The sequence below is a fragment of the Halichoerus grypus genome, chromosome 9, assembly GCF_964656455.1.
Source record: "Halichoerus grypus chromosome 9, mHalGry1.hap1.1, whole genome shotgun sequence".
NCBI classification, from domain to species: Eukaryota; Metazoa; Chordata; class Mammalia; order Carnivora; family Phocidae; genus Halichoerus; species Halichoerus grypus.
The window spans coordinates 133,095,641-133,123,194 of NC_135720.1; the positions used below are offsets into that span (position 1 = coordinate 133,095,641).

Here is a 27,554-nt window from a genome sequence, read left to right on the forward strand (position 1 = left end):
TCCAACACCCACTGTTGATCAGTTATCTCCTTATACCAGTGGGTCTGTCATGTGACCCCAATTGGGAGTAATTCATTGGAAATAAACTGGCAGGGCAAAGCTTGGAGCAATGAAATGACAAAAGGAAAACAACTAACAAATCCAGAAAGTTGAGTAATGAATTAGAAAACTCTCAGACTCTGCCAGGAGGCAATTTCAGTGTCATGCTGTGATGTCCCAATGCATTTTCACTTTATCCAATGGGGATGAACTTAGAGGTGCAGCAGATAGTGGGAGGAAGGGATATCTTGCAACATTGACAGAGATAGGATGTTTCTATCTTGTCAACCATTTCACTGTGGTCTAGCTTGCTAATAAGGAACAATTTCTATTAAATCTTTTCTTAAATGTTTATATGCTAGATACTTTACATATTCCTCACAATACTCTAAGATACAGGCATTACTACCCCTACACTCCTCTTTAACAAGTGAGAAAATCAAAGCTCAGATGGTGATTAACCTATCTAAAGTCACACAGATTGCAAGAGATGGAGGTAGGATTAAAAATGTACCATATTGTTTTGATTACTACAGCTTTTTGGTATATCTTGAAATCTGGGATTGTGATATTTGCAGCTTTGTTCTTCTTTCCCAAGATTGTTTTGGCTATTTGGGGTCTTTTGTGGTTCCATACAAATTTTAGGACTATTTGTTCTAGCTCTGTGAAAAATGTTGTTGGCATTTTGATAGAGATTGCATTAAATCTGTAGATTGCTTTTGGTAGTATAGACATTTTAACAATATTGGTTCTTTTAATCCATGCGCATGGAATATCTTTCCATTTGTTTGTGTCATGTTCAATTTCCTTCATCATTTTTTTAAAAGATTTTATTTATTTCTGAAAGAGAGAGTGCACGCTTGAGAGAGTACGGACGGGAGGAGGGGCAGAGGGAAAGGGAGAAGCAGACTCCCCACTGAGCAGAGAGCCCAACGAGGGGCTTGATGGGATCATGACCTGAGCTGAAGGCAGACACTCAACTGGCTGAGCCACTCAGGCGTCCCTCATCAATTTTTTATAGTTTCCGGAGAATAGGTCTTTCACCTCCTTGGTTAAGTTTATTCCTAGGTATTTTATTATTTTTGGTGCAAGTACAAATGGGATTGTTTTGTTAATTTCTCATTCTGCCTAGCATTATTAACATATAGAAATGCAATAGATTTCTGCATATTGATTTTGTATCCTAGTTTTAGTAGTTTTTTTGTGGCATCTTTAGGGTTATATGGTATCATGCTATCTGAAAATAGTGAAAGTTTTATCTTTTCCTTACCAATTTGGATGCCTTTTATTTCTTTTTCTTGTCTAATTGCTGTGTCTAGGACTTCCAGTTGTATGTTGAATAACATACATATGAGTGGATATCCTTGGCTTGTTCCTGATCTTAAAGGAAAAACTGTCAGTTTTTCACCACTGAGTATGATATTAGCTGTGGTTTTTCATATATGGCTTTTATTGTGTTGAGGTATGTTCCCTCTGAACCTACATTGTTGAGTTTTTATCTTGAATAGATGTTGTACTTTGTCAAATGCTTTTTCTGCATCTATTGAGATGATCATATGGTTTTTATCCTTTTTCTTGTTAATGTGATGTATCACATTGATTTGTGAACACTGAACCACCTCTGCATCCTTAAAATAAATCCCACTTGATTGTAGTGAATGCTTTTTTAATGTATTGTTGTATGCGGTTTGCTAATACCTTGTTGAGGGTTTTTGCATCCATGTTCATTAGAGATACTGCTCTGTAGTTCTCTTTTTCTGTAGTGTATTTATCTAGTTTTGGTATCAGGGTAATGCTGACCTCATAGAATGAATTGGGAAGCTATCCTTCCTCTTCTATTTTTTGGAATACTTTGAGAATAGTTATTAACTCTTCTTTAAATGTTTGGTAGAATTCACCTGTGAAGCCATCTGGTCCTGGACTTCTGTTTGTTGGGAGTTTTTTGATTTCTGATTCAATTTCATTGCTGGTAATCAGTTTGTTCAAATTTTCTATTTCTTCCTCATTTAGTTTGGGGAGGTTCTATGTTTCCAGGAACCTATGCATTTTTCCTAGGTTGTCCAATTTGTTGGCATATACTTTTTCATAATATTCTCTTATAATCCTTTGTATTTCTGTGCTATCAGTTGTTATTTCTCCTCTTTCATTTCTGATTTTATTTGAATCCTTTTTTTTTTTTTTTTTTTGATGAGTCTGGCAAAAGATTTATCAATTTTGTTGATCTTTTCAAAGAACCAGCTTCTGGTTTCACTGATCTGTTCAATTGTTTTTTTAAGTTTCTACTTCACTTATTTCTGTTCTAATCTTTATTACTTCCTTCCTTCTACTGGTTTGGCATTTTGTTTGTTCCTCTTTTTGTAGCTCTTTTAGGTGTAAGGTTAGGTTGAGATTTTTCTTGCTTATTGAAGTAGGCCTGTATTGCTACAAAATTGCCTCCTAAAACAGCTTTTGCTGCATCCCAAATATTTTGGACTATTGTGTTTTCATTTTCATTTGTCTCTGTGTATTTCTTATTTCCTCTTTGATTTTGTTGCTGACTTATTTATTGTTCAGTAGCATGTTATTTAACCTCCATGTATTTGTGTTTTCTCCAGATTTTTTCTTGTGGTTGATTTGTAGTTTCATAGCATTGTGGTTGGGAAAAGATGCATGATATGATTTCAAGTGTTCTGAATTTTTTGAGACTTGTTTTATGTGATCTATTCTGGAGAATGTTCCAGGTGCACTTGAAAAGAATGCATATTCTGTTTTCAGATGAGATGTTCTGAATGTCTTTTAGATCCATCTAGTCCAATATGACATTCAAATCCACTGTTTCCTTGTTGATTTCCTGTTTGGATGATCTATCCATTGCTGTAAGTGGGGTGTTAAAGTCCCCTACTATTATTATATTACTTTCTTTGTTTGTTATTAGCTGCTTTATATATTTGGGTTTCCCATTTGGGTGCATGAATATTTACAATTCTTGTGGGATTGTTCCCTTTATGATTATGTAGTGTGTCTCATTACAGTCTTTGTTTTAAAGTCTATTTTACCTAATATAAGTATTGCTATCCAGTTTTTGTTCTGCTTCCATTTGCACGGTAAATGCTTTTCCATCCCTTCACTTTAAATCTGCATGTGCCGTTGGGTCTGAAGTGTCTCTTGCAGGCAGTATATAAATGGGTCTTGCTTTTTTATCCATTCAGTCACCCTATGTCTTTGGATTGGAGTGTTTAGTCTATTTACATTCCAAGTAATTATTGATAGGCATGTACTTATTGCCATTTTGTTACTTGTTTTATAGGTATTTTGGTAGTTCTTCTCTGTTCCTTTCTTGCTCTCTTCTCTCATGGTTTGCAGGCTTTCTTTAGTGATATACTGGATTCCTTTTATTTTTTGCATATTACCTTTTTTTTTAATTTTTGGTTACCATTAGGTTTATGTATAACATTTTATGCATACAGGAGTCTATATTAACTTGATGGTCACTTAAGTTTGAACCCATTCTAAAAGCACTAAATTTTTACTCCCCGCCCCTACCCCCAACCCCCCACCACATTTTAGGTATAGACTGTCATACTTTATGTATTTTTATTTTGTGAATCCCTTGACTGATTTTTATAGATATACTTAATTTTACTGCGTTTGTGCTTCCTACTTTTCTTACTCTTGCTTATGGTCTTTCCTTTCCACTGAAAGAATCCCCTTTAACATTTCTTATAAGTCTGGCTTAGTGGCAATGAATTCCTTTAACTTTGGGAAATTCTTTATTTCTCCTTCTATTCTGAATGATAGCCTTGCTGGATAGAGTATTCTTGGTTGTAGAGGGTTTTGTTGCTGTTGTTGTTGTTGTTGTTTTTAGCACTTTGAATACATCATGACACCCCCTTTAGGCCTGCAAAGTTTCTGCTGAAAAATCAACTGGTAGCTTTATGGGGCTTCCCTCAAATGTAACTGTTTTCTTTTCTCTTGCTGCTTTCTGCCATTTTAATTATTATGTGTCTTAGCGCAGACCTCCTGAGTTAATTTTGTTGGGGGGGACTCTCTGCCTCCTGGATCTGGATTTCTGTTTCCTTTCCCAGATTCAGCAAGTTTTCAGGTATTATTTTTTCAAATAAATTTTCTGCCCCTTTTCTCTCTCTTCTCCTTCTGGGATCCCTGTAATGCCAATGTTGTTATGCTTGATGGTGTTGTTGAGTTCCCTAAGTTTATTTTCATTTTTTTTTTTTTTTAAGATTTTATTTATTTGACAGAGAGAGACCCAGCGAGAGAGGGAACACAAGCAGGGGGACTGGGAGAGGGAGAAGCAGGCTTCCTGCCAAGCAGGGAGCCCAAAGCAGGGCTCGATCCCAGGACCCTGGGCTCATGACCTGAGCCAAAGGGAGACATTTAACGACTGAGCCACCCAGGCACCCCCCACTGTTTTCATTTTTTATTATTCTTTTTTCTCTTCTCCTACTCAACTTGATTGCTTTCCATTACTGTCTTCCAGGTCGCTGATCTGTTCTGCTTCCTCTAGTCTACTATTTAGTCCTTTTAGTGTATTTTTAATTTCAGTTATTGAGTTCTTCATCTCTGATTGGTCCTTTTTTATATTTTCTATCTCTTTGTTAAGGGCCTCACTGAGATCCTCCACTCTTTTTCTCAAGTCCAGTGAGTATTTTTATGATCTTACTTTAAATTCTCTATCAAAAGTCTGCCTAACTCTTAAGTCTTTTATATCATATTGCTTGACAAGAAGTTAATAGATTTACCAGTATAGGAATTTAGCTAGGACAAAACAAAAATCTGAAAATATTTGTGATTCTGAACTAATGGACAAGGCACATCTTCAAAGTTAATCATCTTTACTGAAATGAGAGGGGCATCCCTCCTTTTTGAAGCTTCCTAAGCTTTCAGTGTTTTCCAGGTTTCTTCTTGGCTAGTAAATTTGGCCAGAACAATACTTAAGTTCTGGTTGGCATTAGGGCTTCTGTCCCTTTCTTCCTCCAAGATGACCTAAGGAACAAGGTAGTTTGGTTGAAAGGTTGAAAAGTGCTGTGATAGAGGATGAAGCTCTGTTGTTGACTCCTGGGACTCTCCCTTCCCTCTCCTGCAAGTCAAGTTAGTATTCAGCTGTCACTGTGTGAAGGATAGAGAGAGAGAGAGATGGATTGGAGGTAACTCTGATCCATTCTATCCATCTCTGTGCCTAAACTTTTGTCATATCCACAAAATCACTGAACTTTAAAGCTAGGATGAATTGTACAGAAGACTCAGTTAAAGCTCCTCATTTTACCCCTGAGGAAACAGAGACCCAGCAAAGCTTCCAACAGTCATGTGGGTGACTACTGGCAGAGCTCAGGATCCATCATGGTTCCCATTCTACCATGATTTGATTCCCATCTATTTTGTCATGTGTCATTGGAGGGCACTCAATACTGCCAGGCACTATTCAAGAAGCCAGAGCTGAATTAGCTCCATCTCTGCCCCCAAGGGGCTTATGATCCAGTGAAAACGATAGACCCATTTATTGAACAACTTCTGGTACTTCAGAAATAATGCATTAGGAACTTCCTCTGGGAGGAAGCATCTGTGGGCTGAGAGGGAAGATGACTGCAATGCAGGCCTCTCAGCAGTCACAGCCCACTGGGAGTGCTGGAGTTAGAATGGCCCTTCAGAATCATCCCAAGTTGGGCTGAGATGACCTGGTCTTTATACTCCCACTTCATCCAGTGAGGTGGGTGGGCAGGGGAATGACCTTAGCCAAGGGGGTTGTCCATAGCCAATGAATCCCTGACTTCCTTGAGGGGAGGGGGTCTGGGCAGCATACCACTGCCTATGCACTGCATCCAATGAAGATGAGCTCTTTCTTGGGTGGCTTTTCTGTCTTTCCAGACACAGAGAATGTTAACAAGTTCCTTCAAATTCTTTTATTAGCAGTTCCTTGGGAAGACAGACTTTTGTGGAAGGTATACAATGATTTTCAAGGGCGAGGGAGTTATCTATGTTCTCAGTTAAAGAGCAATTCCCAGTTCTAAGTAAATTAATCAGCGAGAAGGGCAGAATGCAGGCAGTCTTCACACAACCCTGTCAAAAGAACTTGAGCAAAGGTTGAGGTCGACTGATAGGGGAAAATGTCTAAAAGGCACGAGCTCTGAGGGATTTGAAGTCCATCAAGTTCCACAGGCATGACCTTGTCCCAGGATCCTTAAGATTATGAGAGCCATTGAGGGCATATGTGGTACACTGTAGCTAGGAATTTGGGGTTCAGCGTCAAATATAGAAATTAAGTAACCAAGTGGGAGAAAGCAAAGAACAGCACCTTCTTGCAAAGGAAAGCAAAGAACAGCACCTCTCTTAAAAATAGAGAAGGGAGGCACTAGGGTCTCTAAATTCTCCCTTAGAAAGGAAACAGAAAATTTTAGTCTCTGGAGATAGTGCTGATGAAATGTACCCACTATCTTTGTTTTAAATCAAGTGAGGAGGCCAAGAATTGTCCAAATAACTATAGTCTTCCATGAAACTCATTTCCTTATACTGACATAAAGAAGGAAACAGAATTCTCTTTAGGGTATTATAGTCAAGGAGAGAGTGAGTGTTGTGATTCTCCAGAGAGGCTACTTAAATAACACTTGAGTGAAGCCCCACAGAGCTTTTAGAGAGATGATGGAGGTCTCCCTTCTGGTAAAACACACGCAGTCATTAAATCTGCTTTGCCAAGTATTTATCTGAATCTCCATTTCAAGGCTGAGGGATCAATAATTTACCAGAGGAAAGAAAAAGGATTAACTAAAGAATTAAACTAAGTTTAGACCACCTTATAAAATAAAATACCACAAAACGGCTTGTGCAAGAACTGCTGGGGTCTTTTCCAGAACTTGTTGATTTTGTCTTTTGATGATCACTTCTGGCTGACAAAGCTACCTATTACACCAGCTTGGTATTTCTACATTGTAGAGGAAATTCGAAGAGGGTTGAAGAGAAAAACAATAGAGCAAGCCCTGCCAACTAAATAAAATGGCACCTGTCAAAACATAAATTTGGATGAAATGACAGAAGAACATCTGATATACAGGGCCTGTCAGTGAACATCTAAATAACAGTGCTTTCTCAACAACTTCTGGGCTTAGGTTTACACTTAAAATACGCATGTCTAGAAACTCAGAAGAGACGAGGGTTGAGTTAGCACGGCCATTGATGTTCCTCACAGTTGAGCTCCGGTTCATGACATTCTAGTAGTGCACTGATTACAAGTGCTGCCTTCATGTAATCGCGAACATTTAGGACAGAAAAGAGAGGCATACCTCCTGCTTTCGTAGGCCACCTGGAATTATGGGTTTGCATCAAAAGCAAAGAAAGGTCATACCACTGATCTCGTTTAGAAGCACAAGAGTCTCAAAGCCTTTGAGAATGGAAAGTGTGTGACAGTGTGGGAGAGGATTTCTGTACAGAACATCATCAAAGACCTTATTGTAATGTTTCTATTCCCAAATCCGTATGAGCTCCTCTGGGGGGAAAAAAAAAACTTGATCTAGCCAGACCTCCAGGAAAATTAGTAGTATTGGTGCCACCCTAGGCTTGTAGACTTCACTTAGCCAAACACACAGAAAGATGCTAAAGCACAGACACTCAGCCCAGTGCTGGAATGGTGTCCACCTTACGCCAGGTATGGGACAAATTGGATCAAGCTGAAGGAAGATTCAGGGAGTCAACACACCTTCGCTCTCAAGAGAAGGATGTAGTATTGCGGAAAGTGCAGGGAATCCTGGAAATCTCACTACTTGAGGTTTTCAGATTTGTGGGGTGTGAGGGTTAGAGGCCTGTGCAGGCTTGGGAAAACATCATATAGTCCTTTACCTTCTGCTCCCACTCTCAACATAAAGCCCTTTTTAAATGAACTATCATGAGATGGTTTTTATCTCAGTTCTATATTCTCTATGATGGACCTTCTGGCTATTTCCCTTTGAGAAACTCATTAAGCTCATCACATTGCAATGTTCGAGAGATTTTTCTGTTCCTACCTTTGTATTTCTTTGCTTCATTTTTATTCTCTTCAATTCACTTTGGTTCCCTTAGACTATTCTAAATAATCCCCCTCCCTTAGGTTAGGGCTTTGATAATGTGGTAAAACAAGTGCAGAGCCACTTGAATTATCACTGAGAGGATAAAGGTAGCCAAGTCTGTAGCTAACACATCCCTCAGACACACACGGGTTCCCTGCCATACCCAGACAGCAGTTTTTATCTGTTGGGACTGCCAGTATTTTCAACACTCTACAACCTTCAACTGTGCAAATATGGCAAAAACTCCCTCCCACGTTTCCAGGGGAGGCTCCTGGACTCTTCTATTGCTGTGTTACTTTCAGCTTCTCTGCTGCATGCATTCCCGAACATGCCAGCTTCTTTCTCCACAGAATAAACACATGGGCAGTTAAAGGTCTAAGAAGAGCTTTATAAGCCAGGAGAAATTGCCTTCAATTTTTTAGGGAGCCATTTTCGGGAAAGTTAACACCACCACCATTTGCTGCTAAATAAGCTCAAAGAACCTGACGGGGACTGAAACAGGCTGGCTGGCTGTACTCGGTGTTTCTTTAGAGCCAGGCTTTTCTTTCCCACACTTTGGTTGTGATGAAATACAGAGCTGCCCAGTGACACTGAGCCCACCCAAACAGTATGTCCAGAAGCAGAAGCAGTGAGTTGCTGCCTCCTTGTTCCAGCCATCTGGACCCACTGAAGAGTCTTTTTTAAAAAAGCACACCATAAAGACTTAAAAAAAAAAAAAAAAAGATTTGCTTATTTATTCGAGAGAGAGAGAGAGAGAGCAGTGGGAGGGGGGCAGAAAGAGAGGGAGAATCTCAAACAAACTTCCCACTGAGGGCGGGGCCCCACGCAGGACTTGATCCCACGACCCCAAGATCACAACCTGAGCTGAAATCAAGAATCAGACACTCTGGGGCACCTGGGTGGCTCAGTCGGTTAAGCGGCTGCCTTCGGCTCTGGTCGTGATCCCAGGGTTCTGGGATCGAGCCCCACATTGGGCTCCTTGCTCAGACATCCTGCTTCTCCCTCTGTATCCCCCTACCTCTCCGCTCATGCTCTCTTTCTCTCTCACTTGCTCTCTTGCTGTTGCTCTATCTCAAATTAAAAAAAAAAAAAAAAAGAATCGACACTCAACCAACTGAGCCACCCAGGTGCCCCCATAAAAACTTTTCTATCTACAAATACAAGTTGCAGATGAATGCCCTTAAATATCAACTATTTTAGTTGTTAGCCGTGGAAGTATTCTTTTTTAAAAATTTTTTTAAATTTTATTTATTTTTTTATTATTATGTTATGTTAATCACCATACAGTACATCATTAGTTTTTTTTTTTTTTTTTTTTAAGATTTTATTTATTTGACAGAGAGAGACACGTTGAGAGAGGGAACACAAGCAGGGGGAGTGGGAGAGGGAGAAGCAGGCTCCCCGCCTAGCAGGGAGCCCAATGCGGGACTCGATCCCAGGATCCCGGGATCATGACCTGAGCCGAAGGCAGACGCTTAATGACTGAGCCACCCAGGCGCCCCACATCATTAGTTTTTGATGTAGTGTTCCATGATTCATTGTTTGCGTGTAACACCCAGTGCTCCATTCAATACATGCCCTCTTTAATACCCATCACCAGGTTAACCCATCCCCCCATTCCCCTCCCCTCTAGAACACTCAGTTTGTTTCTCAGAGTCCATAATCTCTCATGGTTCCATCTCCCCCTCCGATTTCCCCCCTTCATTCTTCCCCTCCTGCCATCTTCTTCTTTTTTTTTTTTTTTTAACATATAATGTATTATTTGTTTCAGCGGTACAGGTCTGTGATTCAACAGTCTTACACAATTCACAGTGCTCACCATAGCACATACCCTCCCCAATGTCCATCATCCAGCCACCCCATCCCTCCCACCCTCCAGCACTCCAGCAACCCTCAGTTTGTTTCCTGAGATTAAGAATTCCTCATATCAGTGAGATCATATGATACATGTCTTTCTCTGATTGACTTATTTCGCTCAGCATAATACCCTCTAGTTCCATTCCATGGAAGTATTCTTAAATCTGTGGAATGTCACTAGAAAAGCAGATAGAGCTGTTCTGGTTGAAATGGGGGACGAGTTGGCCTCCCCTGACATCCCCAGAACCCTCACAAAAGCTCTGTGGAACTCTTCAGTGGAAACAGCCTGAAAACCCTTGATCTTGTTCAGGATCTCAACCCAGTTTTTGAGCCATGGCTCTGGCTCGTGGAGGGGGAGTGGGAGAGGGAGAAGCAGGCTTCCCCCGAGCAGGGAGCCTGATGTGGGGCTTGATCCCAGGACCCTGAGATCATGACCTGAGCTGAAGGCAGACGCTTAATGACTGAGCCACCCAGGCACCCCTAATCAATACATTTTTTAAAAAAGATTTTATTTATTTCTTTGACAGGGAGAGACATAGCAAGAGAGGGAACACAAGCAGGGGGAGTGGGAGAGGGAGAACCAGGCTTCCCGCTGAGCAGGGAGCCCGATGCGGGGCTCGAACCCAGGACCCTGGGATCATGACCTGAGCCAAAGGCAGATGCTTCACCGACTGAGCCACCCAGGCGCCCCTAGAATCAACAGATTTTTGTATCAAGTCATGAATGTCAGGCTCCTTTTAACCACTCAGAAGATGAGGACAGTGCCTGCAATCCCTCACGGCCACAGTGAACTGAGGTCGTTCCTACTCACTATTGCCTTTCACCAGGTCTGGACACTGATTTAGGTCACCTGCCTGCCCCCGCTGGGCTTGTAGCCCCTGGGAGCACTGATCTGGCCTATCTCATTTTACAGTTGAGGCAACAATAATGCCCTGGGTCATGGCGATGGCAGGATGAGAACCTGGATTTCCTGAGTGCGGGTTCAGCACTGTTTTGTCTATCACACATTGGCATTTCTCAAACTGGGGTTCCAAGGAAGTGAGCTTCAAAATCCACGAGAATTCTTTTCCTTAAGAATGTGTCTGTATTAGATGGGCCTTTGAGAAATCCCACGCTACACCGAGCTCCCACTGGCACATCTGATATTTCACAGCCATAGATGTCTTGTTTCTGCTTTGTTGTCAGTCTTAGAAAAGCAGGACTGTTACGCATACCTCACTAGTATGCAATCTGGGATATGCTGTTAGCTAGATATGTCCCCCGAAATGTAAAATGTAGACACAGACAAGACCTAGTTAGCAGTGAGTGGTTCTGATCCCTCCAAGTTGGCCTCACCATGGGACCTACAGTTAAGGGCACAAAAGGGAAAGGTCACAGAAGAGAGCCCAAGGTGAGGGCACCAGTGAAGCTAGGAAAAGAGTTATCTGTATCCTCAATTTTGAACATTGACTTTAATCCATTAATTACACCAGGAAGTAGCTCAGCAGAGTGGTAAGTAGGCATGGCTGCCTGGTGACTTGGGTTCAAATCCCAGGGCCACCATTTACTACTGTTATGATGCTTTGGCAAGATACTTAAGCTCTCTGGGCCTCAGTATGATTATCTGTAAGATGGGAATGACAGTATTTACCATGTGAGGTTACTGTGAGAATTCAACAGATAAGCATCTAAACTCAATGCCTAGCACATGATGGATACTGAGAAATGTTTGCTATTATTGGCACAGCAGGTTTATAGTTTACAAACCACTCTCATTTCCTTCCATTTCTTCCATGTAACAAAGCTATGAGGTAAGCCAGAAGAACCCTATCCATTTTGACAGACAGGAAATCTGAAGAGGTTAATTAAATAGCTCATCTGCAGTCATGTAGGGAGTAAGGGAGAAAGCTAGTGCTAGAGTTCAGGTTTTCTGCCTCAAGATCCTGTGTTCTTTCTACTACCCACAATGCCTGAGGGGCCTCTCCACAGTAGGAATGCTTTTCAAGGACTATTCTGAAGGTTAGATGTCAATGAGACAGGGAAGCTGAAGGACTCCATAAAAATCTGCTTTTTGCTCCTTTTCCTGCTTCTGTTCTTTCGAGGACCTGCACCCCCACTTTACACATGCCTCCCAGTGCAAAGAGAGTATGTCCTCTTAGTAAGGGACAAGAAGTTAATGATTTCTTTAGAGTCTTCCAGCATAGTAGATAACATCGAAGGAAGGACCAGGGAAGACTGACGGGACAAAGCCATCACATGCGTATTCCAGACCACCAGTATTAGACATCTCAACGCCAAGACCCCTGGCTCCAAGGAATAAGTGACTTATCGCAGATACCTAGACCCTTGTCCTTGTTCTAACTGGTTCCTGGATCCCTGAGAAGACATGCAGACCAGACCACAATCCTCAATAGAGACCCGAGACCCCAAGCAAAGATGAAACGCTCTCTCCTTTCCTTTCTGTCTCCCAGACAGTATGTATCTGCACTCTCTTTACACCTTCAATAAGCTCTGCTCTCACTTCCAACTGGCTTGTGTTTGATTTCTACCCTGCATGTAGCCAAGGACCCTCTTGGCTGGTCCTGCAGGACCCCCTCTGGGTCCTCAGACCTGGCCTACCTGCATCATCAACACATGTCAACACACATGGTGGGAGCAAATCACTTAAAAGTTAGGGCTTCCAAGGGAACTAGCAGAAGCAGGTGGAAAAACAGAGAGGATGTCTAAAGAGAAATGGTAAACAGGAGCACACAGAGGAAAACCCTTGTTTGAAATTAAAAGCGCCCTGAAGGGCATGGTGCTCCAATGATAGGCAGTTCCCAGGTGGTAGTAGCAGTTTCCACGTGGGACTCAAGGGCCCTTCCAGGGCACCCTGGTGAACTTCTGAGCTTGACCAGCCGCTCTCATCCGGGCCGGGGGGTGCAGTGTGGGGGCTGGGCAGGGGACTGGAGTGGGAGGGGAAGAGAACCCTGCCACTGAGCTGGAGACCCTGCACATTGCTGGTGACAGAGTTTAAGTAAGGCAGCAGCCAACATTTCCCAGGGAAAGGAGACTTATCAGATTATGGGATTTCCACTGGTGAAAGCCTCAGGATGCTTTTTATGGTGTTTCCTAAATTACTGCATTAGAACTAGGCATGCAGCAAGCTCATTGGAAATAGATCTTGAGTAGTCCGTTTAGGACTAGAGCTTGGGCCTAGAGGCAGTAATAGGAAATTGGCACTGGCTTGGACAGGCATATTTTCAGTTTTATTAGCACCTGAATAGGCCCACAGTTTTATGTCTTTTAAGGGCAATGTGGGGAAAAGGCCAGTCTCTTCATGTTGCTTTTAGTACCGAGGGCATTTGCTTCTCCCTTTGCATCTCCAAGCCCCACCAACCCATGCTTAATTACCCACCTGCTCCACCCATTCACTCCCATTTTACCCCTTCATACCCCTCCCCACAAACTAGGTCTGGTTGAGGCGGGTCAGGCCCAGGTAACAGCTGTGGTAAACAGTTTTCTAAAATAACTCTAAATAGCTCCTGAAATAGTTTAATGGGTTTCCTTTCCCAGCAGCTACTTTCTATCCTCCAAGAGAGAAATTCTTCCTTTAGCACAACATGGTAAAGAATGTTGGAGAAGTAATTTTTTCATCTTCTTACCTTGAAGACGTCCTGCCATCCCTCTTCCCAGGTGCAGAACACTAAGCTCCACTCTCCATCTTTACGTTCTTTTCCTGCAGGAATGTCAGATAAAATATAGTAAGTGCAGTTAAATTTGAACATCAAAGAGACAAAAATAATTTTTAAGTATGTTCCAAATATTGCATGGGACACAGTAATGCTAAAAAAACAAAAAACTATTCACTGCATATCTGAAATTCAAATTTAACTACATATCCTGCATTAATTTTTGCTAAATTTAACAACCCTATTTCCCTGGGAAAGTGCCTACTGAAGAGAAAAGAGAATAATACTGGCAATTTAAGTTTTTTTTTAATTGGACAATATAATAAATATATTACAATTTTTTAAGGAAAGAAAAATCAGTACATTAAGCTGACCATTTCACACACGCACACACACACACACACAGTTTTCATTTCTGCATCTTCTCTTCAAGTTTTTGTCCCTGCAATTTTTCTTGTTATGTAAAAGAACATGAAACGGGAATAAGGTTTGTTGTTTAGTTAATAGCATTGTACTAATGTTAATCTCCTGGCTTTGACAGTGTGCTAGTTTTATAATTTGTCAACATTAGAGGAAACGGGGTCAAAGTATTATGTGAACTTTCCATATTATTTTTGAAAGACTTTTAAGTCTCAAATTATTTCAAAATAGAAAGTTTAAACAACAACAACAAAATAAAAACAAAGTCCCATCATAAAGAGGCCATTTCTCGGTTGTTCCCCGTTCACTGCTACTTTCCACCACAAGGCTCCACGAGGCGATGACTCTCAACCTCGGGAGCCTGGGGGACCTAGAGAATGACAAGCACATCAGAGTGCTCAGAAAATGTTTCTTTTCTTTTTTTTTTTTTTTAAGATTTATTTATTTAGTTTAGCGGGGGGGAAGTGGGGCAGAGGGAGAGGGAGAGACAGAATCTCAAGCAGACTCCATCTCAGGACCCTGAGATCATGACCTGAGCCAAAATCAAGAGTCAGATGCTCAACCCACTGAGCCACCCAGGCAGCCCCAAAATGTTTCCGTTTTTATTTGTTTGTTGTACTTGTTTATTCCTTAGATGGCAACGTACTGTTTTAAGTTACACTGGTTGGTTGATGAATGCTTCTTTGGTGACAAGATGGTAGGACCCTGCGCTTTTTTTTTTTAAAGATTTTATTTATTTATTCGATAGAGCGAGAGAGAGAGCACAAGCAGGGGGAACAGTAGAGGGAGAGGGAGAAGCTGGTTCCCCGCCAAGCAGGGAGCCCGATGTGGGGCTCGATCCCAGGACCCTGGGATCATGACCTGAGCCGAAGGCAGACGCTTAACCATCTGAGCCATCCAGGTGCCCCCCTGTGCTTTTTTTTAAAGCTGTCCCAGGGTGGGATACAAGAACACTGAGAGCTCTGATTTTATTTTCCTAATCAGATCCAACGTCATTATTAGCTTTACACCTGCAAGCAATGCCAGTTAGCATTTATTAATGCCCACTCAGAATCATATTCAAAAACAGGAAATGCACATCTGCTCCTATCAAAGCATTTTTAGACGTTATCTTATAAAGCTTGGAGTTATTTGCTAAATGTCAAGCTTTTCTAGCACAGCAGGGAGTTGCAACCCCTCAGGGGTAGCTGGGTACAATAGCCATCCCTTAGTCACCTAGATTACCCCATGTGTTCTCTGATCTCAGGTCTTCCATTGTCCAATTCCTGGTTCCTGCTCTTTTTTTTTTTTTTTTTTTAAGATTTTATTTATTTGAGACAGAGAGAAAGAAAGCACAGAGGTAGAAGCAGGCTCCCTGCCTAGCAGGGAGCCCAATGCGGGACTCGATCCCAGGACCCTGAGATCATGACCTGAACAGAAGGCAGATGCTTAATCGACTGAGCCACCCAGGCACCTGTTCCTGCTCTTTTTAAGTCACGTAATTTCTATATCTCAATTCCCTCACCTGGAAAGATGGAGATGGTAATATCACAAAGTAGGTTGTGGTGTGGATTAGACAAAATAACATGTAAGTAACCATCACACAAAAAGCACTTAATAGATGTGCATTTCTTTGTTTCCTTCAGTTTCTTCTGGGCCACAGAGCCTTCTCCACCATCAATAACAGATATTAGGGCTTGACACTGAAAACATTTGGTAAATCCCAAAGCTACAAGCCATATGTTCAGCCCCAAATGGTACTGTTTCTAAGCTTTATTTTTTAAAACAGTAAGATAATATAAAGTGTCTTAATGAACTATAGACAACACATAAAAAATATATTCAGTATTATAAACTGATCAACAGGAAATATGCTGATGGCAGTAAGCATCAATTAAATATTTCCCGGGTAGTTTTATTTGTCTTAGGTAGTTTTTAAAGAGATGGTTTGCACAATTCAGGTCTCTTAGAAAGTTGTTAGAGCATATTTGGGATGATGACTTCTTTTTGATTAGTTTACTCTGTTGTAAACAGAGGGCTGTTCAATGAAAATTTATTATTGATCATGATAATTAAGATGACAAAGGTATGTCCTACTGATACATTCATTTTTAAAGGATTAACTCTCTATATTTTACCCTCCTTAACTTCTGCAATCTTATTTAAAGCTATAATAATAATAGCAGTTGTAGCTGCAGCAGCAAAGATTTATTGAGTACTTACTACATGTCAGACATTATTCTAAGTCCTTTACATGCATTGACTTATTTAATTCTCCCCAAAGCCCTATTATAATGATAATAGCTACTGGTTCTATAGCATTTACTATGTACCTGAAACTGTTTAAGCACTTTATGTATGAATTCACTTAAGCCTCACAGGCAGATCTGTGATGAAGGAACAACTGTTAATCCCTTTATAGGGAGGAGAAGAAGAGTAAGCTTTAGAGATGTTAGTAACTAGCTCAAAACTACACGGTTCGGCATTGGGCAAAGTCAAGGTACTGGGAAATAGCAAATGTCATTCTGTCACTTTTATTCTTGGCTGTCACAGGTCCTCCTTGATTTTGTGGTTGCCCAACAAAAGAACACTTTATATTGCATTAAAAGCGCTAAGAACAAATATACCAACCATTAAAAGAGACTGCAAATCACCATCACAGAATTGCTAAAATGATAATATCCTGAATAGGCTTGATCTGCTTCTTTTGTTATTCTCAGCATTTTGTTGGTCTCTTATTTATCTCTGGACACGTATGTGTGAGTGTCTGTGTGTGTGTGTGTGTGTGTGAGAGAGAGAGAGAGAGAGAGAGAGAGGGAAGGGAGGGAGGGAGGGGAAGGAGGGAATGAATGATACGAATCTGCCGTAGCCAAAACAGGAGCTAGCCAACACACCGAGAACGGCAGAGAGGAAGGAATCTGGGTCTTCGATGACACAGTTGAGCAGCTGAACTAACCAGTCCTGGAATCACCATACCTCTCTTATATTAGCAGTAGTCTTATTGTGCAAGCAATTTTCAGCTTGGGTTTCCGTACATGAAGCTGAAAATACCTTAACAGATACAGATACATTAACTACACACATATTTCCTCTCATATTTCTGTTTCTACTTAAATTTTCTTGTCTTGGTGTACTCTCCAGAGATATACAGACCACACACACACACACACACAACCCTCCCAGGAGGTACCACTATGAATCACTGTGCTACCAAACAATCTCTACATCTCAGTGGCTTAAAACAGCAAACATTTCTTGCTCATGCCTCTTGCCTGTGTTTGTTATGCACTGGTCCCTTGTCATAATCCCTCTGAGACCAAGGGTGATGGAGAACACTAACTAAAAAACGGCACGTCACTGTGGCAGGAGGGAAAGAGAAGTCCAGAGGATCTCATTCTGGCAACTGAACGCCCCGGCCCAGAAGTGACACACATCATTTCTGCTTACAACCTACTGGCTAAAACTAGTCACACAACAATCCCATCCAACCTCAGGAGGGCCAGGAAATGCAATGAGACCATGTGCCCCGAAGGAAAAGTGGAATAGCTTTAAAGACCACCAATGCTCACAAGGTACTGGAGGGAACTCCTGAATATGCGGTTCACCTGGGGAGGGGAAATGGGGCATAGAATGTACGGGTGGGGAAGGGATTATTTTTTTTTTTTTCCATATACATTTTTAGCATTTGGGTTTTCCTAAACTTTGAAAGACTGAAGTATAATACATGGAGATAAGCACATAAATCATAAATGTACAGCTCAATGGATTATCATTAATTATCACCCAGATGAAGAAATAACACATTGTCCGCATCCCAAAAGCCCATGTTGTGATCCCTCTAATTTTTACTTCCATCCTTCCAACCAAAGTTATCCTAATTTTTTTTTTTTTTTTTACCTCTAAATCCCTTTTGCCCATTCCCCACCCCCTTCCCCAACCTGCCTCCCTTCTGGCAACCACCAGTGTGTTTTCTGTATTTAAGAGTCTGGTTTTTGTTTGTTTGTTTTTTAGATTCCATATATAAGTGAAATCATATGGTATTTGTCTTTCTCTGTCAGACTTACTTCACTTGGCATAAAAGTTATTTTGATTTTTAATCCCATAGATTAAATTTTTTTAAAAAAGAAATATTTACAGATTTATCAGGAGGGAAGTAAAAGTTAATATCCCCTCCAGGTTTCTCTAAATCTGGGAGGGGGCGTGGTTTGCAGGACACACGACATACAGGTTGTTACTTTGGATAACAGAAAGTTCCAGGAGGTAAAGAGTGGGTAGATATGTAGGTGGACCCAAGGAGGACTGGCTTCTGAGACTTGCAGGATGGAAGGTTCTGTGAGTGGAGGAGATGGTCCCTGCCCCATGCACGCCTGAGGGTGTCAGCTCTGATGATGTGGTATAGGGCTCTCTGGAACTTATCACCGGACTTCTTGGCTTTGAAGCCTTGGGACCTAGGATGAGCAGGACTGGGATGCTGAGAGGCTTCTTGGTGGCAGCTACGCTTGACAGATGCCAGAGGATCAGGCTCAACACTGGCGCCGGGAAACAAGAGGAAGGAAGTGATAGCAACCACTCGGGACCAAGGACCAGGTTCCAGTCCATTTCTATGAGACCCGGGATTCCGGTTCTGTACAATGGGGAGCTAGTAAGGGTAGTGGTGGTGGTGCTAAGCGACCCAATAATAACTGCTTTGGGATGTCCTCCCAGCTAGGGAGGTAAGGGCACAAAGCTGGATATAATTTAGTTTAAAAAACAAAACCAAATCACGAATCTTGCCCCTCTGCCAGGTGGGCTGGGAACGCACACTTGTCTTCACAACTCAGTTCTACCTTCCTCTATCTTGTTGACGTCCAGGTCTGTCTGAAGCAGCAGAGCCTAGGGTTGGCATGGTTTTCTTTGAAGCCCTAACGCCTATTCCACTTCCTAATGTGTACCGCTGCCCTCAAGTAAAGGGGCGAGAGGAGGAAACATAACGAGTGCATCATTCAGGGTTTAACATGAAGTACATATATGTATGTATGTACATGTATCTATCACTGAAAAATACACATGAATTCTTAGGAACAGACTTGCACAATTAGGGGAGCTTAGCCAGGCACTCTCCACGAGGCTGTCTTGACCAATGTTGGTGCTCGAAATCCGTAAGACAGTCAAGAGAGGAAGCGCACGGGGGCAGGCTAGAACCCCCATGAGCAGAAGCTGGAACACCACGTGGGCAGACCGAAACCCATGTCCTGTTTGTTCCTCCTGACCTTATCGATGAAAGGACTCTGCAGAAGCTGAGGCCCTGTGTCACACTGCAGAACAAGGATACATCCACCACAGGGTGCAGAGAAACTAAAGGAAGGGAGACCCAGCGGAAACGGAGGGTAACCCCGGGCCCAGCAGCACCTCCACCCGAGCATGAGCGGGACGATCAGCAGCCAGCGGTTGCATGTCACAAGATGGCCGCCGCTCCGTTGCCTCCTTCCAACTCTCGTGAGAGAACATCCCTGGGAGCCCATACTAACCTGAAACATAGAAGGAAAAGGAATCCTGGGAAATGTAGTCCAGCCTGGCCAAGTACGCATATCACAAAGCCATCGCTGTGAGTGAGCACTGAGTGAGCCTCATTAAAGTCTCAGACTGTGGCCCGTATTTTGGGAAGTCAGTTTGATTTTTAAACCGATACCATGTTTTCCTGTTCCCTGCTCCACCAGCTGCTTTCTGCTCCTCCTTGTGGATCCCCACTTATGTTACTCCATGTCCTCTGAGAAGCAGTTACCAAGATCCATTAAATGTGCAAGAAATTTATTAGGGGAAATGCCTGAAAGGAAAGGGGAGGAAGCTGGGAGAAGCCTGAAAAGCCATCAGACCCTGATGCAAGTCTGACCCCAGTGAGGAAGGGATATAGATGGCAATGCAATTCTAAGGAAATCTGGGCAAAGCTTCCTGCCAGAAGAGTCCCGTACTTCCCACCGAAAGGGGAAGTATCCTGGCTGTGCCACAGTGACCACGGGCACAGCCAGGGGATACCGGCCTGGGGGGCAGCCTGGTGAGGGGTTTCAGAGCACAGCCCTGGGCCCTGGGGCAATTGCACTCCTGGATTAGGAGATTGGGGGGCTCTCCTAATGGCTGCCACACTGCTTCACTCTCATTTCTTACTCTCGTCAAGACTCAGACTCAGTCCCACTTTACTCTTTTGTTGGAGTGTGAAAAATAAATTAGGGCCAGGCGTCTTCTTGCTGGCCCCTCTTTTGTCCTGTGACGGATTTCTGTTCATCCAGGACAAGCTCTGCCAGGAGTAGATGTTGGGGATATTTGGAGGTGAAGGCAGTTTGGGAGTGTCTAAATGCAGGAAGATGGGAGTTGCTGATTGGCGATACAATTGGTCTAACCCTAGGGCATTTCATTAAAGTGTGTGGCTGAGTATTAAACAGTCCTGATCCTTGGGATTTATTACACATTTCTTAAGAAAAAACAGAACCAATGAAGTGTTCAGCTGTGAAGGGGGACTTCTGGGATTAGCTAGAGATAGGGATTCAGAAAATATAGGTCGAAGCGTTTTCTGCAGTCTTATTCCTATTCTCTTGAGAAATCAAATGTAAGCATCTGTAACAAATGAATGTAATGAAATGGAAATAGTTTTTGCCTAGGCAATGAAAGTTGATTGTTAAATTGTTAACTCTTGGAAGGCAAGGGTTGTTTTTCTTAATCTGTGTGACATTTAGTGGGTGTCTGTACAGAACAGGACTCAGTTGTTCTTAGATGGTGAGTCTGTTAAATTTTGAGCTTGTTTCCCATATTTGCCTAACAGCAAAAATAAGTAAATTCACATTGATCATGTGGGGACAGGGGTGGGTGGAATGAGGCCCAACCTTACCACAACCTGCTATTACTATCTCACGTTTATAGCAAACAAACCCCACTTTTGCAATAAGAGCAAATTGCACCCATCTAATTCTTATTCAGTAGCGTTCACCAGATTTTTCTGATCAAGCATACAGTCCCCATCATGATTACTCGTCAGTGCAAAGAATGGAGTCTAAGTTTCTCCACCGACCTCAGTTCTCAATTTCCTGGCCCATGGGTCAAATTATGCACATTTAATGAGCGTTCATATCATTTTCTCATTGAAAATACTAGAAGCTGATATGCTAGATCACTGAAGCCTGTACTGATGTCTAATAAGAATTTGAAAAGGATCATCAAGAAATAATCTCTCTTCCAGTCTACCTGCTTGCCAGGAAAAACAGAGGCAAATTGTCTTGTTTTTGGTTAAGCCAGGCCAATGGGAAACAATTCTTTCTGATTCACATTCCCTAGAGAGCATTCCTTTTGCAAGTTTACAGATGAATAAACCTCACATTCTGATTAGGATCCATCAACCTCCTAATCAGCTCACACGGTATGGAAAAGCAGCCCTCTATAGTAGTTTCTGGCAGGGGCACTAGCTGTGTTGAAAGAACCTGTTTTCTCCTCATTTAGAGCAGTCCCCTGGGTTTAGTGATGTTTGCGTATTTGCGGGAGCTTGGTAAACAGTCTGTTTGGACACAATGTTGTTGCCGGCAACTTCACACCAGGATCCTCACCAGGTCTGAAGACTGAGAATTGAATTCATTAACGTGGGCCGGGTAGGGCCCTCCGCTGTTCCAGCAGTATCAGGGACTGGGACCCAGAACACAACGCTGGAACATATACTGGAAGCCTCAACATTGGATGGCTTGGAATACAAGCCCTCATATTTTTCTTGCGGAGAGGGATATTGTTGCGGGGTCGTGGAGCCCAATGGTCAAGAAAGAATTCTTGAGACGTTGTATGGTGCAACTTCGTAAGTTTATTTAAGTAGCACAGGGACAGGGCCCATCAGCTGAAAGAGCTGCACTTTTTGCTGTATGAAGCTGGTGGTTATATGCTTAGTGCTCAAAGGGGGGGGTGGGGGATGTGCAGGGAGTATTAGGTCCTAAATGTCTTCTTTAAACTTCTACCTATAAACTACTTTCACAAGATTTCTCTGGTGCTTATCATTCAGTTTGATATTGATGGTGAGATGTACAGGCAGTCCTGAGACCCTTTAAGAATGTAGCAACAGGGCGCCTGGGTGGCTCAGTTGGTTAAGCGACTGCCTTCGGCTCAGGTCATGATCCTGGAGTCCCGGGATCGAGTCCCACATCGGGCTCCCTGCTCAGCGGGGAGTCTGCTTCTCCCTCTGACCCTCCCCCCTCTCATGTGCTCTCTCTCTCTCTCAAAAAAAAAAAAAAAAAAAAAAAGAATGTAGCAACAAAGATACAGATGTAGTGAAAAGGGGCACCTGCACCCCAATGTTCATAGCAGCAATGCCCACAATAGCCAAACTGTGGATGGAGCCGAGATGCCCTTCAACAGATGAATGGATAAAGAAGATGTGGGCCATATATACAATGGAATATTACTCAGCCATCAGAAAGGATGAATACCCACCATTTGCATTGACCTGGATGGGACTGGAGGAGATTATGCTAAGTGAAATAAGTCAAGCAGAGAAAGTCAATTATCATATGGTTTCACTCATATGTGGAACATAAGGAATAGTGGGGAGGACCACAAGGGAAGGGAGGGAAATCTGAAGGGGGAGAAATCAGAGAGGAAGACAGACCATGAGAGACTCTGGACTCCAGGAAACAAACTGAGGGTTACAGAAGGGAGGAGTTGGGGGGGGTGGGGTGGGGTGGGGTAACCAGGTGATGGGCATTAAGGAGGGCACGTGTTTTGATGAGCACTGGATGTTATATGCAACTAATGAATCACTGAGTATTACAGCAAAAACTAATGATGTACTATATGTTGGCTAACTGAAGGTAATAAAAAATAAAAAAAGTTAAAAAAAAAAAGAATGTAGCAACCAGCATGTATTTGATACTTATTGGAACTATGCAGGCTGTCGGTCAGTCTTCTGGGCTAAAGGTGAACATTTTCCTTTTCTATCCCCCACTCAGGCTTAACATTCTGCTAACTTGTATTGGTAAAGCCATCCCACCTGGCAAATAGCTACTGGTGAGTGCTTCCCCCACCCCAGGCCAGCCCTTGGTCATTCACCTGGGACCCAGTGCACCAAGGGTTAATATCCCAATGATCGGGAACTCCAGGAGTGTTAGAAAATCTGCTCTCTCTAGGTCCTTACCACCTGTGGTGGGGTGAAAACTGTCCCCCAAAGATATGAAGCCTGTGATAAATAGCTTACTTTAAAAGGCAGACCTGTGAATGGCGAAGGATGTAATCAAGGTGAAGATCTTGAGATTGGGAGCTTTTGTTGGATTATCTGGGTGGGTCTAAGTGCAATCACATCTACTCCTATCAAAGGGAAGGAGATTTTGACAGATGTCACAGGAGGAGATGATGAAAAGAAAACACAGAGATTTGAAGATGCTGGCCTTGACATTTGGAGTGATGTAGCCCCAAGCCAGAGCAAGCCAAGCCACCAGAAGCTGAAAGAGGCAAGGACCAGATCCTTCCCAAAAGCCTCAGAACAGTGTATGGCCCTGCTGACACCTTGATTTCAGACCTCTAGTCAGCAGTACCTTGAGACAGTGTGTTACCGTTGTCTTAAGCCACCGAGTTTGTGGTAATTTGTTACAGCAGCTCCAGGAAAAGGAATACACCACCTCTCACCTGGTTCACATCAGCCTTGCAACTGACCTCTCGGGGTCTGGTTCTTCTCTCCAATCCATCCTGTGCACTTCATTTTTTTCAACTCCTCTGAGTGGTTTCCCAAACTCTCTATATAAAGTTTTGGTTCTCTCTTACTGAAACAGCTTTAGTTTCCATTAGTAATCATCATCATCATCATCATCATCATCGCCATCACCATCATCACCATCACTCTGTGGAGTGTGCTTTTGTTGTGCTGAGCACTTTATAGAAAGTATCACATTTCCTCCTCGCAACAAGACACTGAGGTTGGCATTATTATCTTTGCTTTACAGACGAGGAAACCAAGACTCAAAGAAGTTAAACAGTGATCCCTGTGAGTGGCAGTAAGACAGGCACGTTTGGGTTCTCAGCCACCTGCTGTAGTGCTTGGTCTGTGTCTCCTGCCCAGGACACTATCCGGGCTGAGAGCCTTGTTCTCCTATTTCTTTGTCAAAAACTCTCCGTCCTTCCAGATTCAGTGTATGTACCACCATGTCCAGGAACCTCTCTTAAATACCCATCCATCACCTGCTCTTTAACTTGTAGGTAGAGTCTATTCCACAAACTGTAGAAATTTGATTCTGCTTTATAGTTTCTAGAATTCAAAACACTGTAGTGGAAAAGAATATACCATGTAGAGAAAGATCTTAAAAATACAAACCCAAAGTACCCTACTCAATGATACCTGACTTGGATTCACTGATTCCTGTTGCTGAGATTTTCTCCTAATTTTATTTTTTAAAAGATTTATTTATTTATTTCAGTGAGAGAGAGAGAGAGAGCACAGGGGGGACGGGCAGAGGAAGAGGGAGAGAAACTCAAGCAGACTCTGAGCTGAGTGCAGAGCCCCAATCCCATGACCCTGAGATCAGACCTGAGCTGAAACCAAGAGTCAGACACTTAACCAAGTGCACCACCCATGTGTCCCTCCCCTAATTTTAAATAGAAATAACTCACTGTTTTGGTAGCATGCCCAGTTAGAACTTCCCTGGGCTTTGTAGACACTGCAATGGCACATCTGTAGCATTATCTGAAAATCTGATCCCCATGTAGATGTTCTATCAGTCTAGAGTCCCACTGTTCCATTGAAACATGATGTGAAAACCAATGCAAGCCATACATGTCATTTAAAAATTTTCTAGTAATCAGTCCTGGGACGGTAGAGGCTGTGTAGTGTTGCTGTTACTCTGAGGGCAGTCGGTAGAGGGGTGCAGAGATGCAGAGCAATACAACCCTTAACTTGGAGAAGCAAAACCATATTCCAATGAAACATCATCAACATCACCAGCAGCATCACCAGCAGCCACCACGACCACCAATACCTGCAAGTGGGCAACAAGCCAGCAGCCCAAACGAAGACTTGACTATCGACCTGAAGAATTTTAGGAAACCAGGAGAGAAGCCTTCACCCAATGTAGCTGGCCCTTTGTAGGCAATCTTCCTCCTGACATCACTGAGGAGATGAGGAAACTATTTGAGGCAGAAGGGAAGGCAGGCAAAGTCTTCATTCACAGGATAGGGCTTTGGCTTTATCCGCTTGGAAACATGAACCCTAGGGGAGATTGCTAAAGCAGGGCTGGACAACATGGCCCTCCGTGGAAAGCAGCTGCTCGTGCGCTTTGCCTGCCATAGTGCATCCCTTACTGACCGAAACCTTCCTCGGTATGTTTCCAACGACCTGCTGCAGGAAGCCTTTTCTGTGTTTGGCCAGGTGGAATGGGCAGGTTGAAGTCATTGTGGCTGATCAAGGAAGGCACTCAGGAAAAGGCGTTGTTGAATTCTCAGGGAAGCCAGTGGCTCGGAAGGCTCTGGACAGGTCCAGTGAAGCTTCCTTCTTGCTAACCACATTTCCTCAGCCTGTGACTGTGGAGCCCAAGGACCAGGTGGATGACGAAGAGGACTTCCAGAGAAGCTGGTTATAAAGAACCAGCAATTTCACAAGAAGTGAGAGCAGCCACCCAGATTTGTGCAGCCTGGCTCCTCTGAGTACGAGTATGCCATGCCCTGGAAGACACTCACTGAGATGGAAGCAGCAGGACCAAGTGGACCGCAACATCAAGGAAGCTGGTGAGAAGCTGGAGATGGAGATGGAGGCTGCTCGCCATGAGCACCAAGTTGTGCTAATGAGACAGGATTTGATGAGGCGTCGAGAAGAACTCTGGAGAATGGAAGAGTTAGTTGCACAACCAAGAAGTGCAGGAAGGAAAGCAACTGGAACTCAGGCAGGAGGTGGAGTGCAGGTGCATGAGGAAGAGATGCGGCGACAGTAGGAAGGATTCAAGGGAACATGCCCTGATGCAAGAGAACAGGAGATGGGTGGGCCGGATGGCTATGGGAGGTGCTATGGGCATCAACAACAGAGGTGTCATGCCCCACGCTCCAGTGCCAGTTGGTACCCCAGGTCCTCCAGGACCTGCCACTATGATGCCAGATGGAACCTTGGGATCAACTCCACCAACAACTGAATGCTTTGGCCAAGTTGCTATAATGGAAGGAATTGGGGCAATTGGTGGAACCCCTCCTGTGTTCAACCATGCAGCTCCTGGAGCTGAATTTGCTCCAAACATCACCAATACTAATAAAAATTTCAGTGTCTAAAGTTTCCCCAAAATCCTTAAAAGAAGAACTCTTTTTGGGACTAGCCAGAATTCTGTCCTGGAAAAGTGTGGGGGATTCCTCCCAATCGTTAAGCCTTCCCTGACTGTACTACTCTAAGGGAGTATGCTGGAGGCTGAGGGTAAGGGAGGGGCGATATTTAACAAATCAGTTCCATGTGGCATATCTTTGAACTAATTGATTCTGTGTGGTGCATTCCTGAAGTCTCACGTGATTGTTGAGGGCCTGGGGGTGGGGGGAACCATGGCAAAATGGATCCAGTTAGAGCCCCCATTAAGCTTGATCATTCCATTCTTTGTCCATCCTGTTCTATTTGCTTTCTCATCTTTTTATGCCCCCGACCCCTGAGACACTGCCGCATACACCACAAAAACACACATTCCCCAATGACCTTAGCCCCATTGACCCATACATGTGCAGGTGGGGATTCGGGCAAATGTCCACAGAGGTCATGGACAACATACATCCGGTTCTGTTATATCCATTCTATTGTCCCTTTGTTTCCTAAGGAAGACATTTTCTCTTAGACATCTTCATTTGAGTGTATCTTTAAAAAATCTTGTGCTAAGTTGCCTCCATCTTTCTTCCTGGGTAAGGACAACCCAGGAACCTCCCTTTTGTGTCTATGATGTTGCTGTCCTGATAGGCCTAGGACAATCTTGGGAACAGGGTTGCTATGTGCTGAAGGTTAGACAGTAACTCTTAGCCTTGCCTATCTTAAGTAGTTATGCTGTCCATTTTTTTTTATTGGTGTGTCCTGTTTGATTTGTCCCTGATATCTTTGGAGTTTTTCTAAGGAATGGAGCAGTAATGCAGCATCAACTTATTAAAATACCTTTTACGCCTTAAAACATTTTTTTCTAGTAATCATATTTTAAAAAGTAAAAAGAAACAAGTGAGATTAATTTTATTTTATGTAACCCAATATATTCATAACATTATCATTCCAACATGTAATAATCAATATAAAAATCATTAAGACATCTTACTTTTTTTTCCTTATATCAAGCCTTCAATACATGGAGTGAAATATACCCCATGGAAATTTGGATGAGCCACAAAGCAGAGAATGCAGCTCTAGAATCACATAAAACCTTTTTAGAAGGCTGCATTTCCAAGTTCTGTTCTTCTGAAAAATATCTTCTTTAAAGACAACAAAACAAGATTTTTTTCTTGATGTGTATTTCCTATTCACTGTAAAAAATTGGGAAATGCAGAAAATCACAAGGAATAAAACAAAACTCGACAGTATTCTATGTCCAGGGTTTTCTTTCTAAGCATAACTAAAAATATATCAATTAGAAAAATTAGAATCATTTTG

General features: G+C 42.7%; 1 long non-coding RNA gene and 1 pseudogene across 2 annotated transcripts in view; one reads left to right on the plus strand and one right to left on the minus strand.

The window, feature by feature from the left end:
* Nucleotides 1–19,416, minus strand: part of LOC118549546 (uncharacterized) — a 67,634-nt gene extending 48,218 nt beyond the window's left edge. The window contains exons 1-3 of one of the 2 annotated variants that reach the window (XR_013440976.1): nucleotides 19,222–19,416; nucleotides 13,547–13,620; nucleotides 10,413–10,613 (exon numbers count right to left, since the gene is read on the minus strand). This is a non-coding gene — a long non-coding RNA (uncharacterized LOC118549546). Of the gene's footprint in view, nucleotides 1–10,412; nucleotides 10,614–13,546; nucleotides 13,621–19,221 lie in introns of those variants that run through there. The other variant, XR_013440975.1, reaches the window with a different exon arrangement.
* Nucleotides 19,417–24,833: 5,417 nt separating this feature from the next.
* Nucleotides 24,834–26,215, plus strand: LOC118549547 (non-POU domain-containing octamer-binding protein pseudogene; annotated as a pseudogene).
* The last annotated feature ends 1,339 nt before the right edge of the window (nucleotides 26,216–27,554 follow it).